This window comes from Mauremys mutica, chromosome 1, assembly GCF_020497125.1.
Source record: "Mauremys mutica isolate MM-2020 ecotype Southern chromosome 1, ASM2049712v1, whole genome shotgun sequence".
NCBI classification, from domain to species: Eukaryota; Metazoa; Chordata; order Testudines; family Geoemydidae; genus Mauremys; species Mauremys mutica.
In genome coordinates, this window is record NC_059072.1 from 298,329,349 (window position 1) to 298,351,117 (window position 21,769).

Here is a 21,769-nt window from a genome sequence, read left to right on the forward strand (position 1 = left end):
ACATATCTTTTAGAAAGACATCCAATATTGATTTAAAGACTCTAAATGCTGAAAAATAAACCACATACCTTTGTAATTCTCAAAGTTAAAATTATCCTCACTATTACAGATATGAATTTCTGTTAAAAATTCTCTCTTTCCGGAGAAAATTTTATTGCAAAGTCTGAGTGGATTGGACCAGCTGTTTGATATGTGAACTTTCAAAAATGGCTGGTACTTTACATTTTGAAAAAAACTTTTTTTCCTTCCATTGCTTATCTCAAAAGCAGCTTGGTCCAGGAACTTCAAATTTATTGCATTAACTAAGCCTCAAGGTGAACTGTGCTTAGGAGTATATCTTAGGTGGATAATTTAAAAGTTATTTGCTAAGGCAAAAATTAACTTCTGGGTGCTCTGCAAAATCACTACAAAGATAATAGCTTTAATGAGGACTTCTTTATAGCCTGCAGGATTTGTAAACCCTGTGCTCAGAATCATTTCAGGTCATTAATGCATATATGCCGATTGTCAATATTTAGCAAGGACAAATCCATATTATTCCATTTCTTTTCCCCCACTCTGTCCCTACCAAAAGTTTCCCCCAAACAGTGTATTTCCAAGGATTTAAAAGCTGTGTCACTATTTTCATCCCCAAATTTCCCTATTTATACCTTTCAAATATTAGCATGTGCAGTGTATGAAAGTCAAAAATGCCATGTATTCTGGTTCTGAAACTTAAAAACGCTGCCTATTACAAGCCTTGACCCAGCAAAGTTCTTAAACATCTGTACGTTTGTAGATGCTTATGTACTTTGCTGGTTAGAGCCCTATAGCTATTATTTTTCTGTGGATGCAGGTTCCAAAATAAAAGCCCACAAGATGTACTTTATCTACATAAGAATCATAGGAGATGCCATACTGTAGTTCATCTGAGAGTGGTCAGTATCAGATATTTCAGAGCAAGGTACAAAAAACCCATAATGGAATAATCTGCCCATGTGCAATTTGTTCCTGTACTCAGGCAGCTAAAGTTTGTCATGTGGCCTGAAGCATAAATTTCTATCCATTTGAAATGGTTATCCTGTTAAATGTAGATTTTCTTAGGATTCATATAAAATTCTAATCCTTTTTAAAATCCTCCTCAAGGTTAGGTTTCCTAGTCTGTTCTTCCTAGCGTATACCTGCCAGTATCTAGACTGCCAGAAATTCAGGGCAGGGACTATGTATTTTGTATAGTGCTGAGTACATTGCTGGTTCTTAATAAGCCAATAAATAATAACAATAGAATTGGATCAGAACTAGAACAGTAGTTCTACCTCCCTTTATAAACGTTGGGGATGTTCAGATTTCAATCCTGATCCAATACAGCACAGCTCAGATCCTCCTCTATAAAGGGCCAAATAGGAACACTGAATCCAAAAACTGTGTGCTTTGGAGAAGTCCGTCTGTGATTTTGGTCCATCTCTAAGGCCCTAATACTGAATTAGATTCTACTAGCATGAACTTTTGTGGAGTTCAAGCAAATGGGATTCTGAATGGGTTCCGGGCTCTGTGCTAGTAGATTCCAATGGCAGAGCAGGGTCAAGTAGTTAAAATATAGGGGCTGTATAAAATAAGTACACCAAGATGACTTGTAATCATCCGCATGTAAAATGCAACTTGGCTATGCACTGAATTAAAGAGAATCCTAGATCTTTATATATGAGGGCATAGTGTATAAATCTGCTGTTCTGAGATGAATGTTTTTTCTTTCCCTTGTGCAGGTGTTAGGCATCCTAAGGAAAAACAAGACAGGTTTTTTAAAGTCTCAGTTTTGCTTAGTATTAAGAACACTCTCTAATTATGTAGTTCATAAACCATTTGTCTTCTCTGATATTGATGGCCAATCCATTTCTTTTTTAATCTGATTTTTCCCCCTGAAGACTATCAGATGATTTACAGCACAGCAGTGTGTCTTACTCTCATAAATTAAGCCAGCTTTTGTTGACTTTCATGGGCCTGTTGTTTTTTCTTTTCTTTTTAATTAAAACATTTATACAGGATAATTTACTGAGCCATAGACTGTTTTCTGACAGTTACTGTGCAAATCCTTTTAAATTATTTTTATTCCTAATAGGGGGATAAGTCATAAAAAGTGAATGAAACTCTACTATCCTCATTAATTGTAAACCTTCCTACATACTTTTCTGTTAATTTGATATTAAGAAAAAGTCAAAATTAGAGAAATTTACATCCAATAGAATAAAAACACTCAGCAAAATGAAAAATATCCAGATTTCCCATTTAAGCACCTAAATAGGAAAATGATTTCTATGAAAATCCAGCTATTTATTTAAGTACCTAACTGGGAGCTGTTGGGTGCTGAGCTCTTTGGAGAATCTGCCCCTGAGAGTCCCTGTGAATCCAAGCTTCCTTTCTGTCTATCACACTTTCCTTTGGGTTTATCATTACTGCAAAGGTCCCTGTGTAGTAAACAACCTTACTATTATATACTCCCTAGTACAGATCATAAAGGATCGATATCGAGCCCAGTGTTTAGCCTGAATAGATACATTGCTCACGGTTTTGGCTATGAAGTACCATTAACAGGATGGATAGTATTGAGAGCTTCCCTTTCGTGAATACCCTGGCCTGCTATTTCAACATCCCAATTACGGACAGAGATAACTGGTGAAGCAAACTTATGCTGCTCTTCACTCTTAGAAGCAGCAAAGAATCCTGTGGCACCTTATAGACTAACAGACATTTTGCAGCATGAGCTTTCGTGCTTGCATCCGAAGAAGTGGGTATTCACCCACGAAAGCTCATGCTGCAAAACGTCTGTTAGTCTATAAGGTGCCATAGGATTCTTTGCTGCTTCTACAGAACCAGACTAACACGGCTACCCCTCTGATACTTCACTCTTAGAAGCATCCCACAGGAGCAATTCTATGTATGGATACTTCCTCCTTACTATTTCTGCTGATTTGGATTCTTCACCTTTAATTTTACAAATCAAGGGGCTTTTGAGTTAGAAGTGTTTAAAACCACCATTGAGGTTTTACTGATCAAACATCACCCACCAGCCAGTTAAAATAAATCATTTGGAAACTTATTATATCCTTCCTCTTCGGGTTTAAGAACTGACTTTAAACTGCAACAATACTAGCAGGTGCTGCTCTAATGAGAAGATAAAGTATGAAATTTTGGAGATAAGTAGAATCAATTGAGCCTAGAAAGGTTAGTCATATATATATAACCTTTTTCATTAGGGATAACATCTTGACTGACCTGTGTTTGCTGTTTCACTGATAGTACTATTCCATACTTGATCTAATGAAAAACATCCTTCATTATGTCTATTTATTATTATTATTGTTAATAATAATAATAACAATAATTTGTTTGTTCTTGGCTTGGCAACTAAGATTCCAGTTATTTGTAATTTTTTTTAAAAACATGACAGATTCTTCCCCTCTACCCCCTTGTCTTCTGAATTAACTATTTAGGCTCATATCAAATTACTCAACACCATTTCAAGTGTTGTCACAGTGTTTCTTATTAAGAGACAACCATTCTCACTACAAGAGTTGAACAATGCCACTGATGGCAACTAATGATGAGAAAACCTCAAAAGGTTGAAGGTTTACTTTTGCATTATCCCAAAGAATGGATGCTTATTTGAACCCCATCTGAATTATGTGTGAATATGTACCTTCCTTAGCTTCCCTTATAAAACATCCCCTTGCCCCACAATCACCATATTTTCTACTTTGTGAAGGATCTTCAGATGAATAATCTCTCTCAAGGCTTGGCTTGGGAGGATATTCTTTATATCAGCCTGTTCAGGTGGTGATAGAGCCTTGTAGATCCCCTTGGGTATCACACAGTTGCTTCTGAAGGGGATTTTGTTTTGACTTGGGAATGGATCAGATCGTGCCAAATGGCAGGTATTACCAAACATTTTCCATTGTCAGGACACCCCTCTCTCACCAAGGCCTTTACCCTTACTTACCATTTCAAGTTAGCAAGAATTGAATGCAAGACTATACTACTAATATTCACAGGAACAAAATATACACATTGTCATTTAATTAACTTTGGGGTTTTTTTTAGCCCAGCTGTGTTGTCCCTTGCTATGATTGTAGTTCGGAGGGGAAAAAAATTGAATCAACAAAGAGAGAAATGAATAGATTCACCTGTTGCACTTCTCTCCTTTCTATGAGCATCAGCCTATCCTGGTTCACAGGACTTATTACAGGCTATGAGTGGGGGGATGGGTTGTTTTGTTTTTTGTTTTTTTGGTGAGTGCAAAGGTCACGGTGAGACCTCTAACTCCACATATGCACATAAACCCAGAGTTATTCCTGGGAGGTTTGGGGAACAGTAATCATGTATGAAAAAGATATCTGAGGTATCTGGTTGTTGTAGCCACCTTTTTTTGTGCACCAATGTCTGCTGGTCTCCATATCACCTCTCTCTTGTAGCATTAGGATGCAGCATTAGAAGCTGATGTTAGCAACCCACCCGTTACATTGCTCAGTGACTTCCTAGGTGCCTTTGATGAGCAGTGAGTGCAGTCACGGGTTCTCTGCTTGGTGTCCAATCTGGGTCCCTGATTTTCAACCTTTGACCTCACTTCTACATCATTTTTTTTCTTTTGTTGTCCCCAGAAATCAATTGTAGCCTGGACTTAGTGGTTTCTCCCCATTAGTTAAAGGAAGTGGGCCTTTAGTTATGGCCTTTAGTTATGACCCACCTGCCCCAGTAATACAACTAGTACTGTGCATGCAGCTCTATATCCTTTCTATGAAACAAGCTGTGCCCTGCATTTTATCTTTTTCCATGTTAGATTTAATGTCCACACTTTTTTTTAAACCATGCTCAGAAGTTGACATGCAGGGCCACAGTGTTGCCTAACCTGCTCCATATTTGAGGAGAACCATACTAACACCAGATTTTAGTGCACTTTGCTCATCATTTGGTAGAGTTCAGCGCCCGTACAGTAACTTGCCCTTTACAGCCACATACCATGGTGGATGATTGGGCTTCTATTACTCAGCTGTATACTGTAAGAACTCTTGGAGACACAAAGAGGATGGCAGCGGGAGAAGAGAGAGTGAACAGGTAGGCCCTGCTCCAGCAAAGCACTTGAGCATCTGCTTACCTTTAAACACTTGAGTACTATCATTGAAGTCAATATGATTGCTCATGTGTGGAGCCTTCGACTTGGATCCACAAAGGGATGTAAGCATTGCAACATCTAACTTTTTTGCCCCTAGCCACCCAGTGGAATCCACCAACTGTGAGTTGGGTGCTCTGGCTCACCATCTCTTCAATGCATAGGGAAAGACGGGCACCTGAGAATGAGATCAACAAAAGCCAGCACACTAGGTGGGGAGCTGCCTAAGCTAGCCGACAATGGATGCCAAAGAGAAGGTGTATCCTAAGCCCCGCCTCTCTCAGGGAATTCTGTGCCTATCTTTGCTTGGATCCGCAGCTGCCACCCTTCTCCTGGAGTCAGGCACCTTTGTTGCCTAAACTGTTTCTTTCAGGAATGGCAGAAATACATGCCTAACTCCACACAAAGCAGCTTATGGAGATGGAACAATGGCTGCAACCTTCCTTATATCTAGAGCCCTACCAAATTCACGGTCCATTTTGGTTAATTTCATGGTCATAGAATGTTAAAAATCATAAATTTCATGATTTCAGCTATTGAAATCTGAAATTTCACCGTGTTGTAATTGTAGTGGTCCTGACCTAAAAAGGAGTTGTGGGGGGTTGCAAGGTTATTGTAAGGGAGGCGGGGGTTGCAGTACTGCTACACTTACTTCTGCACTGCTGCTGGCGGTGGTGCTGCCTTCGGAGCTGGGTGACCAGACTGTGGTGGCTGCTGGCTGGGAGCCCAGCTCTGAAGGCAGAGCCATGGCCAGCAGCTGCACAGAAGTAAGAATGGCATGATATGGTATTTCCACCTCTATTTCTGCACTGCTGCTGGCAGAGGCACTGGCTTTAGAGCTGGACGCCCCGCCAACAGTCGCCACCCTCTGGCTGCCCAGCTCTGAAGGCAGTGCAGAAGTAAGGGAGGCAATACTGTGATCCCCCTAAAATAACCTTGTGTCCCCCCCACAACCTCCCTTTGGGTCTGGTGTCCCAGTATGAGAAAAGCTGGTCTCCCTCCTGAAATCTGTATAGTATAGGTTAAAAGCACAGAAAAGACCAGATTTCACAGTCCATGATGTGTTTTTCATGGCCATGAATCTGGTCAGGCCCTAGTTATCACCATTAACTCACTGGTTAGAGAACTCAGCTAGGATGTGGGAGGCCTCGGTTCAATTCCCCCCTCTACCTGATGAAGACAGAGGATTTGAGCAGGGGTTTCCCACCTTTGTGGTGAGTTCTCTAACTACGCTCCATAAAGTCATTCTCTCTCTGTGGCCCAATGCATGTTTAATACAAAGTGGAATGTCGATCCACCTCAGAATATCCCTAGTCCAGCAGTTAGGGCACCTAATCCTCTTTGCAGCGGTGTATTATCGCCTAGGCCAACAAGGCCTAGGCCCAGGGCGGCAAATTTGCAGAGGCGGCAAATTTGCTCGTGACCCCTCCCCAACTCCGCCCCCTCCCCAAATCCCCGGCCCGCCTCCTCCCCAGGCGCGCTGTGCTTCCCTTCTCCCCCCTCCCTCCCAGGCTTGTCACGTGAAAGCGCTGGGAAGGAGGGAGAAGCGAATAGCGGTGTGCTTGGAGGAGGCAGAGCAGAGGTGAGCTGGGGCCCGCGGGCGCAGGGAGTAATCCAGGGGGGCTGGGAACTGCTCCCCACCCCAGCTCACCTCCACTCCACCGCTGCCATCTCCGGAGCGCACCACAACTCCCCTTCTCCCCCCTCCCTCCCAGGCTTGCCGCGGGGGAGCAGAGGTGAGCTGCAGGGGAGGGGGGCAATTTTTTGAGGGCCTAGGGGCGCCAAATTTGTTAATCTGCCACTGATTCTTTGTGTATCTGAATCTTATATACTGAAGTGATAAGTGCTATAGCAAACCCCAAGACAGACAGACAGATGGAGTGAGACAGAAATAATAGAAATAATAAATAGAAATTGGATCTGAACAAGACACTGAATCTAAATATATCCAAGCATGGGGGAAGTTTGGCTCCAGTATCAGATTTGAATCTGGATGTACGTGTGGAGCCAAACTTTATAGCTCAAGCCCACATCTAATAATAATAATAATAATAATTAATAATTAATAATTAAAAATAAATAACTAGTAAAAAGTAATCAGTTATGTAGTTATGTGCAATAAAACATCCAGTTTTTAATGAAGCATTTGAACACATTCAGTACACAGCTACATTTGAGGATTCATTTCCCAGACATATAAAAAGCATCCCTCACACAGGAAAGATGAGAGAGACAGAAAAATTAAGCTTTTCCATCTGAAAAAAAAGTAATGAGCATTGGGAGAGCAAAGCTATTTTTTTCCTGCATCCTTAGTATGGTAATTGACAATTTTAGAAAAAAAGTTTTAATTTAATCTGAACTTCCTTATGTTCCAAGTCTCTATTAATAACACACAATTCTGATATCTCATTCTTATGAAAATATGTTAAGAAGACAAGAAAATGCCAAATCATTGTTTTTAGGATGAAATGTATCCATGTGGATGACAACAATTGTAAAGGGAATGGATCCATTTTTGTCAACAATTTTACAATTTCTATTCATGAATAACTTATACTCCATTTATACTCAATTTCTGTGTACATTCCACTGGAAAGTTGTACAACACACTTTATGCATATAAATTGCATTAAATAGGAACAGATGGGCCAGGGTTGAAATACCTGATATTTGGGATTACCAAATTCATACCAAATACCTGATTCATCTGGCACCTGAAAAATGGAGTCAGGTGTTTGGTACCAGGCTAATGACCCTCAAATGCATTTTGTCGAACTAGCTATCGCCTCCTTAGCATTCAGCACCTGTCATAGTTTGAAAGAATGCTAAGCAGAACTAAGAGCAAGGAGAGTTTAAAAAAAAAAGAAAGAAAACATGTTATTTCTTAATTGTGCTATTGACTTCTTCTATTGTGGATCAGCCTTCATATAAGCATACGTTGCAGGAGGAATTTAAGAAAATGAGGGACTTCTGACTAAGAGGTTGTTTGCTAGTTCTGCACACCCCTGCAGGCATCAGTCATAGGGCCTGATTCACCAATCTACTAGCCCAGTTTTATCCTGGTGTAATTCCACTGAAGTCAGTAGTGTCACAATGGTGTAAAGCTGGTTGTCACCATTCTAGTTCCCCACCCACACACACACTTCTGAGGGGAATCCAAGCCTCTGGGCTCCTGGATCCTGGGTGTTTTAAGCCCCCCAGAGGCTGAATGGAGTCCAGCTGCTGTCCCAATCTTGGGGTCCCTGGGCATGCTCACAGAGCACGGACCCTTTATCTACCACCACAATCTGAGAATTGGAACCTGTCCAGCTGCCTTGCCCTTGGGTGCAATGGTGGCCCTTTGGATTCCCCTGTACTTAAGCCCATCCTCGCCCAGAACTCCATCTTAATGGTACAGACCACCTATTTTGTTATGGTGCCCAAAGTTTACTAGGTATTGTACAGAGAAAAAAGAAGATATAGTCCCTGACCCCAAAAGCCATCAACCTAAACAGACAAAATTAAGTTGGGGAAAGGGAAACCACACACAAACCACACACAAAATGGTAAGGGGGAGTATTGGCTCATGTCTTGTTAATGACGTGGTTATGGAGGGAAAGAGGTGGGATGAGGAGAATGAGCTGAAATTCAAAACTGTGGTTCTCTCCCTTATTTATATTATGTTGCTCTCTCCATGCCATTTAATTGTATTAACTACATTAAAGTCATCAGCATCCATTAATTAATAGTTTAATTAGAATTTTAGAGAAACCATGTATCTGGCTCCTTCTACATGGCAATAATCAGTGTTTGTTAGGGTAAACCATAGCTACATAATAAAAATAGTCTGTCATTTTATCGTAGCCTTCACTAGTATTACTCACACATGTATCACCTATGATTACTTAAAAAACCTACAGCTTTAATTAGTTCTATTGTAGGTAAAAATAAATATCAGAATCTCACATGCACATCTTGCTCTCCCTCTCACAGCAGCAATATCAGCTTAAAGATGTATGAAAAAAAATCACTGACATATAGTGCATATGTCTCTGAAAAGAGAAGCTGCTGTCTCGAGAAGCTGGATTGCAGCCCACATCCATATGGATATTTAACCTTTGATTTAGAATGATTTCACACACAAAAGAGACAATTTCTGGTCATGAAGTCAGTTGAAAAAGTCAGCGTCCTGTGATTTAGAGATGGAAGTCACAATGGGTCCAGACCTCTGCTTATGCAGGAGAGTGGTATGGAGGTGGGGGGGAATGAGGGGAGAGTCAGGGGGAATGTCAGATTCTAGTTCACTCTTTCTGAGGGACAGGCAAAGCCCAGAGACCACTGAGAGCTGCAGCTCTAAATTATACCAGCAGAAGATTGGCATAGCAGAACAGAGCTCCACCATGAGCATATCCCTGCCCCGATTCACCCCTAAAGCTGAGAAATGCGGGGGGTTGGGAAGGAGGACTGAGGCCCACAGCTGGATGGTGGCATAGATGTGCCAGCAGGGATTTCCTGTATGCCAGGGGAATTGTCTGCTGATGATTTTCAGATTGATTACATACAGCCCCTTTATGCCACCTGAATTGTGCAAATGGACATAACCAGATTTCAAAATATTTAATATATTTTTATCATTCTGAAATTTCTGTAACAGTGACTGAGAATTTTTCGTATTCTCATTAAGCCAGTCTTAAAGAGACAATGTCAAGGCTGCTGGTCATGTCAACTCACTAGATTTTTTTAGGTCTTGTCTACATGCAGAGTTGCACTGGTTTAACTCGAGTTGTGATTTTGAACCTATTTAGTTAAAATGAAGTATATCAGTTTAAACTGACATAAGAGTAGCCACACAGCTTTCTGCCATGGTTTAAATAAATTGGTTTAAAATCACGCCACAAGTTAAATCAGTGCAACTCAGCATGTAGAAAAGGTGGATTTCAGTTTAGTGTAATACGCTTAGGAACTGGTTTAAGATAAACCAAAATAAGCCACACTCATCCCAAAATAAGAGAGTTTACACAAGGTTTTGGACCAGTTTAACTAAACTGATTTAACTAAACCCATCCAAGTTTGTGTGTAAATCAGGTCTTAGTTTCATGAACTTGTGCCCATCACATTGACTCTCCACTCTGTTTTCTCCAGAGCAGATGAATGAGATTTTGATACCATTTTCATTCACGTGAGTTCAGCAGAGACAGGAGCCGGGTCAAAACTGGTTGCAGACCTGGGCAGTAAAATTTCTACAACTTGGGCTGGGTCAGTCGGGTGCAAATTTTCACTACCACCTGGAGACCTGATTTGGCTGCTTTCCCCACTTGCCCACTTACTGGGCAAGTGGGAAATTAGAGCTGCTGTGGGAAGCAGGCAGAACTCTCTCCCCCTTCCTTCAGAAGCTGACATCTTTCTCTCAGGAGAGGGAAGGAGGAGGTAGAAGACAGCAGAAAGGGCTCAGCAGCTCTGGACAGCTCTGCTCCCTCCTTCCCACTCCCTCCCTGTGAATGATGGGATGGCTGACCCTCCACCCCATTTTTTCAGACTACTGTGTAAGTACTGGAGCCGGGCAAAAAGTGAGGTATCATGTCCTATATTCTGTGTCCACATCAGTAGCATATATGACCCTATAGCCATGGAGAACTAAAAAAAAAAATGGTGTCTGGACTTGAGTTACTCCAAGGAGACATAGGATATTTAGGAATGTAGCTCTTGTTTAGGAATGGAGGTTGAATTTTCTTAATCTGATAAATGATTGAGAGGGGGAAGTGGATTTTTTTAAGGCCATATCCTTTCACTTATCTTTAACTAGATTGCATGGATTTAAATTAAGTTTAAGCAGGAAGATAAATTGGCCTTTTGCAGCCAGACACAAAGAATTCTCTTTTATTTAAAAATAAGCAACTACAGTAATCTAGAATAATGGTGTAAATCACTGCAGCAGTAAAATGAATTTTGGCCCCATTATTGGAGAATTCTATGCCACCGTTAATAAGGACTGTGGACAATTGTCAAATTATTTTCCATTTCTGCTTCCTTTGGGAGCCTTTTCTGCTTCTTAATATGTGAGAGAAAACAAATTACATTTGAAAAGCTTTACCTATGGAGGTGTGGAGATAAAGCACTTTAGAACTGCTAGCATGAATGACAAGGTTTTCTTCCAAGAAAAAAAAGAAACACAAGATGCTTCAAAAGGAATAGATAGATTTCACGGGGCATCTGTTTAGCCATTTCTAGTTAAAAATGGTATTTGGCTGTAAAACATCAATATGTCAAGTACATTACTAATATAATTTTTATGACAGCATAACATATTGTGAAGTTATGATCCTTCTCCCTTTCCCTCAGCCCCACTTAACTGCCTTTCTTATTCAAAGCTTCTCTTCTAAGGGACTCCACCATTGCTAAAAAATGAAAATCCCTATGCCAGCACCTAAGCCAACTGGTATCTACAGTCACAACACATGTAGATCATATCTTGATATTGCATACTCTGTGGTGTTTCTCCTACTCCAAGGTGCACCAGACAACATAACCTTCACATTGGTAAGTCTACGAGCTATATGGTACCGATGCCTGAAACAGTGACAGGGATTTAAAAAAAATATAGTTGGCAAAGAGAAGCGAGGAGACTGTCTGAAAATGCTTCGGAATCACATTATTAAAAATGTGTATGCATAACCCTGAAAGTTACCTTACTCCCTTCAGTGAAATAGATTACTCCATACTGCTTTCCTATTGACACCTTTGTCTTACAAGTGCTCCCTGTAGTAGAAGGAGAGAGCCTGATTATGAGCAAAAGTCAGGTCTCGTCACAAAACATACCTACTTGCAAGTTAACAGAACTTGGCAAGAACAGGGCTGGCACTACAAAAACACAAGCACTCCTAGGCACTAAGTATTCACATAAACACATTCTGGAAGGGTAGTGCCAGAACACCCTGATATCGGGTTATGGTGTAAATGCACTCTCGGAAGATGATACAAGGACACATTGACCCCTCTTAAAGATAAGGTCAGGATGCCAAGGTGGTGGATAGAGGTGCTTTGGTCTAACCTACAGGTACAAGGGAAAGGGTTGTAACTAACCACGTCAGAGGAGCAATACATAACTTCTTTATATCAGTGTATAAAGAGAGGTCAGAGGGTGTGTATTTTTGTCCAGTAAGGGGGGGAATGGAAAGTCCTGCTATTCACTGAGCTGAGTCAATTGTCACCGGCATTAAGTTTACCTGTAGCACTAATACAGTGCTTCGTCGACAATAAATGGGGCCAGGTCCTTTTGCTACAAATGGAGTGTTGTGGTCTTACTGGGCAGTTAGATCGAGGTCTGCTGGGCCAGCTATCTGCGCAGAGCCAGCACAGCACACGGGAAGAACACACATGCAGACAACGAGTAACTACACTTCTTACTATAGAAAGAGGGCTCAGTCCACTCCATTCAGCACAGAGAAGTGCCACTTTACACGAGGGGATGGGCATTCACCCATGGGAAGGCAGGCAGTGTTGCCACTTCTGCCTTCCCTTAGGTTTCCACCAGTGGAGGGCAGGTTTCCTTTATGGTTGAGACACCATAGAAACCCTACTGGCGAAGGGTGCCCAGTCAATGGGCTCAATCAATGCATTCTCAAGGCATGGTGGTCACACTCTCTCTGTGCCTGGTTTGTCCACTTCCTGGGGTGAGCAGGGCAGCTCCAGGCTCCACACCAGAATGAGAATTACCATACACTGTTGCAATCACCCTATGCCCTGATTTCTACTGGCTCACTAGAATAGTGTGAATAGACTCAGACCTCATGCATTCAGAGTCAAATTTCTTAATCGCTACTATTTCTCTCTCTTCTTCTGTTTCCCTTTCAATTTGTGACACTTTCAGCCATATGTTCAGAAATGAGCATTACCCTGACTATCTCTGCATAACTAGTACTCAAGGGATTAATATTCCAGGCCAAACTTCCATTGATTTGCTCCCATTGAGAGATTTGCTTTACAAAGCATTCCGATGCAGGTTTTAGAGCCCAGTTTTACCACACCTACATTGAGATGCACTTGACTTCATAAGAAGTCCTATAGAAATCGTTGGGGGAAATTCACTGAGTAAAGGATCTCAGTGTGAGTATGACTGGCAGAATTTGGCCTTAAATTTGTGCTACGTACATTAACATTGCAATATTAATCACAGGAATTGCATTACAAGATACACTCACAAAAGGCTGAACTTGGAAACATTAAAAATTTTCTATGACATTTTAGTTCTCTTTTATCATTAAAATGCATGTTTCAGAAATAGAATGTTGACACTTCTAGTGATTTTATCACAAGTCTCATATTTGCTGGTTTTCTTGAAGACCAGCTCCTGGAGAGAAAGAGAGAGTAAGGTTCTAACCCTTATTGTTTCAGAGAAAAACTTTCAAACATGATCCCTAAATGCTCAAAACTCTGAAAGCAAATGAAAACAACTATACATTTATTTTTTAAATTAACACTATTTTTATTTTTAGAGGCCTTACTCCTGATTTCTGAATGCTTGGGATTGACTATATTGGAAATAGACTTATCTTAATTCTCTCATTGACTCTATAAATTGCTTAAGCTTCACTCTTGTGATTTTTGCATTATCCAATCTTCTTGGTTAGAAATCAGATACTTCCATGGTTAATTCCAGACCATCAATCATGGTTTATATAATTTCTCATCCCAATTTTAACTCTTTTACTGTGGATGATTTCCCCTTAAATAAATACTAAATCACTAAAATAATATCCTATGGTGGTATAAAAGAGAGAAGGTGCTTAATTCAAAATCTAATAATTAAAAGTGACTTGAAATGAATTAAAAATAAAAAGATCATGTAACATCATATCCTGATAATTGTTTACTTGAATTGACTTGGCTTTCAGAAACCTTATGAAAAAACCTACCTTTATTAGCTGTATCTCATTATCTTTAAAAAAATCCTAGAGAAATATTGAATCAAAATCTATCTATCTATCAAGATATCGAGATATAGATATACAAATACTGAACCAATATTTAATGACAGGAGTGTGTTTCTGTGTGAATTGAAACAAAATATGGATTTAACATTAGACCCTATTCACTAAACCAAAGATGCCAAAAACTTTTCATTCCAAAACCTTAAATGCAGAATCCAACCAGAGAAAGTGCTAGCTGTTATTTAAGAAGAAGCTTTTATAACTGCCTAATGAATATATGAACAGATTCTAAATGCTTTTTCCCCCCATCTTCAGAGTATGATATAAATAGGTTACATTCAACTCTTTCAGTCTGACTTGGAGATCTTGGAGTGATTGTGTGGATAGTTCTCTGAAAACATCCACTCAATGTGCAGTGGCAGTCAAAAAAAGCAAACAGAATGTTGAGAATCATTAGGAAAGGGATAGAGACTAAGACAGAAAATATCATATTGCCTCTATATAAATCCATGGTAAGCCCATATCTTGAATACTGCGTGCAGATCTGATCACCTCATCTCAGAAAAGATACATTGGAACTGGAAAAGGTACAGAAAAGGGCAACAAAAATGATTAGGGGTATGGAACAGCTTCCATATGAGGATAGATTAAAAAGACTGGGACTTTTCATCTTGAAAGGAGATGGCTAATAGGGGATATGATAGACTTGTGTGTAAAATCATGACTGATGTGGAGAAAATAAATAAGGAAGTGTTATTTACTCCTTTTCATAACACAAGAACTAGGGGTCACCAAATGAAATTAATGGGCAGCAGGTTTAAAACAAACAAAAGGAAGTATTTCTTCAAACAATGTACAGTCAACCCGTGGAACTCTTTGCCAGAGGATTTAATTAAGGCTATAACATGGTTCAAAAAGGAATTAGATAAGTTCATGGAGGATAGGTCCACCAATGGCTATTAGGCAGGATAGGCAGGGGTGGTGTCCCTAGCCTCTGTTTGCCAGAAGCTGGGAATGGGCGACCTGGGATGGATCACTCCGTGATTAGCTGTTCTGTTCATTCCCTCTGAAGCACTTAGCATTAGCACTGCTGGAAGACAGGCTACTTGGCTAGATGGACCTTTGGTCTGACCCAGTATAGCTGTTATTATGTTCTTATGACTTTTAGTTCATGAATCAAGGAATCAATATAATGAATAATGCAGATTTGTTGGTGAATCCTTATTTTATCAGAAAGTGAGGATTGCAATAGAACAATTAAATTTGGGTGTGATATTTATGTAAGCCACAAAGCTGGCTTGATGGAAAATGAAGGAAACCATACACATTGACAGGGAGAGCAGAATCACTTGACAAAGGAAAACAGCAGACAGATATGCTTCAGAGAATATTTGCATATGACTGATACTGAATAGGGGTGAATTAGTCCCAATGTATAGGATATGTCTACATTTTAAGCTGGGGGTCTAAGAGACATTCTTGTGTAAGCTCTGATCTAGCTAGTGTGCTAAAAATAGAGTGTAGCTATGGCAATGCTAGGGGTGGGAGGACTTAGATCTCCTGAGTATATGTCTAGTTGAGGTTATATTCAGGGCAGCTACCCCTCCACTGCCTGTGCTGCTACAGCTTTACTCTCTTTTTAGCATGCTAGCTATATCAGAGCTAGAGTGGGTATGGAGTGGACCAGTAACTATGCCATGTCTGTCTCTACATAGAGAAGGGCTGGCCTTTTTTTTTTCCTCTTGTTGTGTAGAAGTGGTGACACTAGATACAGAAGAATCTCTCTGAACCTCTCAATATTAGAATAGGTTGAAAAATAGTGAAAATGTCAAGTAAAGAATATTTGTATTGTTCATGTCATTGACAATTCCAATTTTTTGTAAGTTGTCAACCAGTTCTATAATTTAGTTAAATAAATAAGTGAAAGTGTGTTAAAAATGTGATTTTTCATGAAAAAAATGTCCAATTTTATTCAATACCTTGATTCTTTCGATATTTCTTTGAATGAGAATGAGTGTTTCTGACTGTTCACCAGAATATTTCTCCTCTTTGCATTTTCTCTCATGACTGGGAACTGATCTACCTGCAGGAGAATGATCTGCAAAGTTAACCATTCTTTTCATGAATCAGTTAGTGTTCTACTTTTTAGTCATGCATGGTAGTAAGAGTAATGATATGGGTGGGAATACCTAAAGGGAGCTCTCATAGTTTTGAAAAGCAGATGGCATCTGTTCCCACACAAAGGGAAACAGTTTAGCCTTAATAGGATCTATTATTAACCACTGCAAAAGTAAACAGGTTTCTGTTAGAAAGAAATGCTAGTATCATCTCAAGCAAGTCACTATGGCATCAGAAGGTCTGGAATGTCAAGAGGAAGACAGAATTAGATTTTAGCCAATCTGACATTTTAAAATATCTTTTATGCATAAATAACCATTTGCAGCTCTGTTGAAATGCATTTTACACTCTTGACCAATTATCGAGTTTTCATTTAGTAAATAAAATGTGAAAGCTGAAAGTGGGGCAACAATTGTATGTGCATATTATATTGAACATTTCATAATGTGCTTGAAAGCTGCAGAAAATGCAGTATTGATTTTGAACATTGCATTTCATTCAGGTATTACTTAATGTATTGCGATGTTTGCCAATATGAGATTGTAGCTGGAGATGTGCTGTACTATCCAAAACTAATTTAGGTAGTGACAAAAAAGACTACCTTACATACTGTGTATCACTTATTCAGAGCTTTCTGGTGGTCAATAAAAAAGGTAACCAGTTTGATGCCAGTTCTGTGGTTCAGAACTCGGAAGCTCAATTCATTTTCTTCGTGCCTTCTTTCTTCTTCTTTCAGTTTCTCTCTGAATGGTACAACAGTACAAGCTTCCAGTACCACTTATAAACATGAAGTTTTGAATGAGACCACACTTAAACATATTTACTCTAAGTGCCAATTTTGTCTCATCAGTTATATTGGCTGCCACTCTTGGCACAGTTTGACATCTTTATCTTTTCTTTCTTTGTGGCACAATTGTAACTGTAGTAATAAAATATATATGCCAGAGTTTGATAAACAAACATGCAGACACATACTAATATATTGATACTTCCAAGTACCTTACTGTGCAATGCAACTATTTAGTTACAAATCTGATAAAACGTTACGATACACCAATGCATTGGCAATACAAAATTCTCTTATTTTTTACCAATAAGATAATGCGATCGCATTATGGCCTGACAGTAGAAGATATGCATTTCATTTGCCATCATTTCCATATCTTTGCCTACAATTACCCAGTGCAATTTGGGGTACAAAACTGCACTCAACATCATAGTGTTGAAAAACTAAACCTGTACTGGAGACTTAATCTGGCCTAATTCTGCTTTCATTTAGGGGGTGTAAAGCTGGAGTAACTCCACTGTAGTCATTGTTGTTTCTTTGGATTTACATCCATGTAAATGAGAGGAGAAGTTGGCCCTGTCTGGATGCCTGTTACAGATTTATCTGCTTTAATACAAATCTGTTTGCAGTGAAATTACATTCAGGCCTAGGTAACCATACAAATGTGGTATGTCCTTTTTAGAGCCATAAGAGACTCAGTAATGGGAGCTGCAAGTTATAACTACAGCAATTTACGTTACTTTGAGGAAACCATCCTCATGTGGGAAAAGGTAGAAACAAATTTCCATACGTACTTTTTCAGCTCCAGTACAAATCAGTTTATCTTTTTTGAAACCATTCCAAAGAAGACGTCCTTTCACTAAAGGAAAGAAAGGTCTTAGAAACCAATTCAAAATATGAAGTTTGCAGCTACTGTCAAAGAAGTTGGGATAGAAAGTCAGGATTTGTGCATGTATTATAGTAAGGCCGCATCTATGCTACAAAGTTTTGTCAGTGTAGCTATGTCAGCTATGTTAGTCCAACCAACATAGCTATACTGGCAACAACCCCTTTGTAGACACAGCTATTCTGGCACAAAGTTCTTTTGCCTTTATAGCTTATGTCATTCAAGGAAGTGGTTTAACTATACTGGCAAATTAATTTATTTTGCCAGTATACTCAGCATGTCCACTGTGGGGGGCAGGAGGGAGTCTTGCCAGTATAGCTATGCTGACAAAATCTTTGTAATATAAACTAGCACTATGAACAAAGTTCACCCCTTCTGTAGAATGAGCACATGACTTAAGCACAACTTAAATGCCATTTAAGTCCTCAAAATAGGATTTAATTAGAATTTATGTGGGGTGTGCACCTTGTGCTGGCTCTGTTCTAGAACAGGTTGAGAAATGATTCTACCCCTCCTACCCCCCGCACTTGCTCAATTTGTTTGTCTATATTTTTCAGGTGTTTTCATGAACACATAAAAATGTCAATGAAAATGGCCTTTTTCAGTGAAAATTTCCATTTAATTGAAAAATCAATTTTCCATTGAAAAAAACATGTTGACAGATTTTTTTTCAGTTCTGCTTTCTACAGTGGGGTGAATTGCACCCTCTGTGCCTATGTAATATCTACAAAATATTCATTCATACGTTATATTTACCTTATAATGCCCATATTTTATTCTATTGTATTTAAAAAACAAACAAACAAACAAAACAACAAATCCAGACAAAAAGAAGAACATAGTTTTAAGCTGTAGACAAGGACAACAACACATTTTGTGACCAGGACAATATTGATTTTTTTTTATTATTATTTTTTATTTACAGTCTTCATGGTAGTGATGTGTTTGTGCAATTACAGTTAGGTCTGTCAATGTTTTCATCATAAACCGTGCTTTTCAGGGATTTATAACTGGGCTACAAAATTGCTGCAGGCTTACACTTGGCAAAGAGTATAGAGTCTCAGCAAGAGAGTGACATTCATTTTTGCTTTTTTTTTGGTAAACAATCATTGGAGATATTTTCAACAGCAACATAATGATGTATATAATGTCTTCAGCCTAAAAATGCCATGGTACTTTACAGTACAATTCTAATGAAACTCTTGACTCATTCCTGAGTATTGCCTACCACCCCATGTCACCATTGTCACCAAAAGAATGAGCTTCTTTAGGTAATCCTGGGGTGGGCAGAGATCCTGATTAACATTCTGTATTGTTCAGGAAAGGAAGTGAGAAGCTCAGGTCAGAGAGATGAGGCAAAGGAGATGAGAAGACAGAATTCTGGTGTATGAGTACGTGTTGCAGGATGGAGACAGAAGCCTGTTGACGGTGGAACAAGGTCAAGGTAGCACGCAGCATGAGCTCCAGGACAAGGGGTCTGGATGACAAGCAGAGAGGCCGAGCAGGTAAGCAGGCTGTAAGATGGAGGCCTGAAGCAACCAGTATGGCTGCATGACAGAAGATGATATAGATGGGTCCCCAGTGAAAACAGGCAATAAAGAGAACAACACCCTTGATGCTATTACTTATGGATCAGTACTTAATTGCCATCCAAGAGAAGGTTGGACTAGAGAAGTTATCCCAGGTATTAGGCTTGAGGAATCTCAGATGACTTATTTTTTCTCCCTTAGCACAAACCTAACATCCTACTCCCATGGAAGTCAATGGGAGTTCTTGCAGTATGTGCCCAGAATTTGCTACTTAACCTCGTCATCTCTCTTGGATTTTCATGTAGCACTGATTAGCAGACTAGCAAGTTATTTTCACATTAGCATCTATCTACAATTTAATTTACTATTTGTTAATAACTATTCAGTGATTATTATTATTATTATTATTATTATTATTGAGGGGTTATTCTTTATTCTTAACACAGAATTGACTCTGGGTAATAAAAAAGAATATTTTTCACCCAAGGTGTACGCATAAAAAGAAAAAGAAAAAAACTCCTCCCAACTGGAAAAAAAATCCCACATTTGTGTTAATACTTCCTGAACTGCCACTGAAATCCAGGCAGCTTCCTTGTTCATATTAATATTAATTATTCCACAAAAAATGTATTTTAACAATATATTTTCTTTCTCCCTAAACTTAGAGTAGAGAACTGGACTCTAATGAACCCTTGTTTCTTTAGTTTTTGAGAGAATTTCCTTTCTTCATGTGTTATGAATGTTAACCCCATTCCTCTTTACAGCCCTTACGGGGCACATCCCAGATTTGTTTTGCTTTCTTATCCAGCAGCTATCTTATACACTTTTTTTTTTTTGCTTTCAGTAATGTCACCATCACCATCACCTTCCAAGGGACATAGTTCAAACTGTCAGTAAGCATTAACATTGAACACAATCCTGCAGCTCTTAAAACTTGCAACATTTCAATTGCATTTGGTTACTTTTCATATAATTCTCTAGCTGTATGTCATAAAAGCAATAAAGTAGATCTCGAGGTTAAGTACAATAACTACAGCAAAGAACTTACCTTCCTAGTAACTGTATGGTGTAGCCTTGACTCATGTTGGTGAGCAATGAAATCAATGGCTACTCATTTACTCAGCAGCACCACAAAGGGTTGCAAAATCCAGCCCTATGTTTTTACAGCACCTAGAACAATGGAGCCTTGATTCTGATTGGGGCCTCTTGATGCCACAATAATAAATATAATGATAATCAATAATAGTACAATGATAGAATAAGATAAATATGCGTAATTTTCACATCTTAGTTGCAGCCACATGACCTAATATGGTAGATATTTACATTGCCAGGGAGATTAATTAGCTTGACTTAATATATCAAGACAATGGACAAGATTACCTAGTAGATATTTGCTTTCTCTTACTTCTTTAGTAACAGTGAAAACTCCAGTCATAATTCCTCATAATGGTATGAAGCGCTAACAGGTGCATGCAAAAGGAAAGAAGACCTAAGTCAGATCTGGAGGGTACTTCATAGCAGAGGGAGTTTTGATCATATATATATATGTTGCAATAGATGTGCCTAAGTTACAAAGTTCACATTTGTTTTTCAGCCAACCCAAAGTCTGGGGTTATATAGATGTGGGGTTTTAGTTTGGGTCCATCTCTAGCTATAAAGCCACTGATGGAGACTGTCAACAGCATACATTTCAACTATGATTGGAACCAGACAAAGGCGGTATCTGAGATCCTAATAATGGATTCTAAACCTGCCAGTAGAATTCCATGTTTAATGGTGTTTAATGCCACAGAGCAATTTAAAGACCAGATGTGCAAAGGAATCTGAGTCAGCTGCATTCAGTAGATGATTGTACACTGTCAGTAGAGCCACCTCTGTGCTGTGAGGTATTCTGAAACCCGAATGAATTTGTTCAGATAGGTTGAATTGAATTAAATGAGTTTATAATTGAGTCTGAATTATTATTTTTTTTGAAGCACTGCACCTTAGAGAGAGAGCATACTGTACATCTGAAACAGGATGAAATTTAGACATATCCTCAGCTGATGAGGAGGGTTTCTTCAAAACAGGTGTTATTGAATGTTCTTTAAAATTTGCTGAAACATTTCCATGTTGTAATTAGGAGACTAAGATGATATACAGTCTGCTCTCAAAGTTGAGAGCTTATTCATGAAATAATAAAATTGCAAAACTTTTGCATAAATACACTGACAGAATTGGTCTTTCTGGATTTAGAAATCTTCTTATAGCCTGATAAAGAGTTGCAGGACTTAAGCAATTAAGCCCTGATTCGGCAAGGTGCGTAAGCACATTCCTAGCTTTAAGCCCATGAACAGCCCCCCTGAAATCTATGTGACTGCTCATATGCTTAAAGTTACACACATTCTTATGTAACTTACT

The 21,769-nt window shown here is 39.2% G+C and overlaps 1 long non-coding RNA gene across 1 annotated transcript in view; it reads left to right on the forward strand.

The window, feature by feature from the left end:
- LOC123376962 overlaps positions 1 to 21,769 on the forward strand; it is a 30,007-nt gene that overhangs the window by 1,970 nt on the left and 6,268 nt on the right. Inside the window, exon 2 of the long non-coding RNA XR_006582009.1 lies at positions 19,158 to 19,342. This is a non-coding gene — a long non-coding RNA (uncharacterized LOC123376962). The remainder of the gene's footprint in view (positions 1 to 19,157; positions 19,343 to 21,769) is intronic.